Below are 3,018 nucleotides of genomic sequence, written 5' to 3'. Positions count from 1 at the left end.
TAAAGGCACACCTGACTGAAACAATAGAGCTCTAGCAACATTGAGTAAATGTCTGTGCTTCCTCTCAACAACACCATTTTGTTGAGGAGTGTAAGCACAAGATGTTTGGTGAATGATCCCATGTGTATTAACAAAGTTGGACATTTGAGAGTTAACAAATTCAGTTCCGTTGTCACTTCTAAAAGCCTTAATATTAACTTCAAATTGAGTTTTCACAAGATTATAAAAACTTTGAATGTTTTCTAAAACTTCAACTTTAGATTTCATTAGATATACCCAAACGGACCTAGAGTAATCATCTACAACGGTGAGAAAATATTTGAAGCCTTCTATGCTTGAGACCTTATAGGGACCCCACACATCTAAGTGAATTAAGTCACCTACTTTAGAGGTTTTGTGTTCACTTAAAAGGAAAGGGACCCTGTGTTGTTTTGCTTTATGACAAACTTCACAGGGATCAATATTAGCTTTATCGGTTTTAAGATTTAAAACATTTAAGGCTTAATCAGCAGGATGACCAAGTCTTGAGTGTCAGAGCTTTATAGTTTCAGCTTTATTAAAACAGGCAATCACAGAATTGAAAGAATTACCACAGAAATAAAGACCATCAGTTTGTCTACCAGTCACCAGGGTTTTCTTTAAGTACAAATCCTGAATATAACAAGTATCTTCATCAAACACAACCCTAAGTTGATTATCCTTTGCTAATTTATGCACAGAGATTAAGTTGACACAATATTCAGGGACCACAAAGACATCTCTTAAGATAACAGAGTTGGATAATTTGTAGTGGGGGGGGGGGGGATATTCCACGGTCCTCCCAACCGCCAAGGTGATCCCACCTCGCAGACCGCCACCCAGCAAGCCTGAGTCTGGGGGTAAATCCGCTACCGTAGGGGCATTGGGAACGAGCAAGACTCGAACCCGCCACCTCCGGGTTAGAATGCGGGCTGGTGGCCATTGGGCTGACACCCAATAGTGACTTTAGCATCAGTACCATTAGGGTGTTTGACCGTTATGTTATAATCAGAAACATCAACTTTATTAAACATATTTTCACTAGACATGATCATGTGCTGATTAGCACCAGAATCAATAATCCAACTCATATTATTTTGAGACCAAGATTTACTGTTAAAACAATAAGACCTCTTGTAACAATCTAAAGATGAGATCACATTATGACATTTACCTCCAACATTTGTCTTAGGCCCATCATCAGTCTTTTTCTTATTAAGCAAGTCAAGAAGTTTAGTGAACTGATCTGAAGTAAGAGAATTCAAAGAATTGCTAGCAGATTTGTCACTAACAGAGTGATTAACAGTACTGTTTATAGAAGAATTAGCAGAAATATTAGGCTTGGACCATTGATTGTTATTCTGATTAGGTCGTGGTCTAAAATTAGATGGGTAACCATGAAGCTCAAAGCATTTATCCACTACATGACCTATTTTATTACAGTGAGTGCACTTCAAGTTGGGATTAGAACCTTTGGTAAAACGTTTTTTTATTTTCATTGAATTGATTAGTTATAGTAGCAAATCCAACATTAGGAACCTTAGAGGAACTATTTGAGTCCCTATGAGATTCCTTTCTAGATATTATAGAAAAGGCAGTTTTGACAGTTGGAAGAGGATCTCTTGTTAAAAGATTTGTTCTAACTGGTTGATAAACGTCATCTAATCCCATCAAAAACTGCATAAGTTTAATTAAATGATTAAATTCATTGAACTTAGTAGAAGCTTGACAAGTACAAGAAGGCAGTTGCAGCATAGCGTCAAATTGTTTCCACATAGTATTAATTTTGTGATAATATTCAGAAACACTAGCACCATTTTGACTGACAGAGTTAATTTTTTGAAATAAGCCAAAGACAACCGAGCCATCTATTTTATTGTAAGTTTCCTTAAGATCGTCCCACACCTCAGATGCAAGTTTAGAATAAACTTGACCACCATACAGTTCATCAGAGACAGAGTTTAAAATCCAAGTTAGAACAATTGAATTGCACCTATCCCACTGACTAGCTAAGACATCATCTGTAGTTGACCTTTTACAGGATCCATCAATAAACCCTAATTTATTCTTAGCCATTAAAGCAAGATGCATAGCATTCGACCAAACCACATAATTTTCTGTTCCTTTCAACTTGATATTAACAATAGTAAGACCACTAGAATCACTAGCATGCAAATAAAGTGGATCACTAGCATCAAGTTTGCTAACTAGAGTGACAGATGACTCGGACTTGTTTGTATTATCCATAGAAAATTAGCACAGTAAACAAGAAGATAGAAATAAACACAAGCCCAACAAAAACCAGTCACAGACAGATAACACCAAGACCGCAAATAGATAATTAATAAGACACCAACAAACAGAAAAAAAATAGAGAGAAACAGAAGTAAAGAGTCGGCGAAACTGCATCAGTGTTCCCGATCGCTGGTTCGTCACTCAATAGGTGCCAGCGCAGGTCTTAGTGCAGGAGCCTTTTACTTACAACTTAACACTAGCGAGGAGAAAAAAATAAAGAAAGATCTCACCGAGGGGTTTTCCCAAGTTAGGGTTCGCCAAGAAACAACTCACAGTTGTAACCTTCGCTTAGGGTTACAGACTGTGAGACAAAGAGAGCAAGATCTGCACCACGAACAGCGGAACAGCCGATCAGTTGAACAATCCAGATCCGATGAAGATCAGAAACCCTAATTTCAGAGCTTCGGATAAATGACAGTAATCAGCAGCGGAAAGTGATGCGTGTGTAGTGTAATATATTTTTAATGTATAATTAAGCCCTTTTTTACACCTTTAGCCAAGTTTTAAATTTATAAAACACGATATTTACTAACACTAAACACACATATGGGCAAGTGCACCTATCGTGGACGTAGTATAGTGTTGGTAAGATACCGAGGTCGTCCAAGGACACAAGAGCTTTTAATACCGGTTTATCCTCAACGTCTAATCAAATCAAAAAGTTAGAAAAGGTTTTTAAACTAAGAAAATAAAAACTAACTAAAT

Source organism: Helianthus annuus, chromosome 13 (assembly GCF_002127325.2).
Source record: "Helianthus annuus cultivar XRQ/B chromosome 13, HanXRQr2.0-SUNRISE, whole genome shotgun sequence".
Taxonomy (NCBI): domain Eukaryota; kingdom Viridiplantae; phylum Streptophyta; class Magnoliopsida; order Asterales; family Asteraceae; genus Helianthus; species Helianthus annuus.
Note: the sequence above shows the minus strand (reverse complement) of the source record.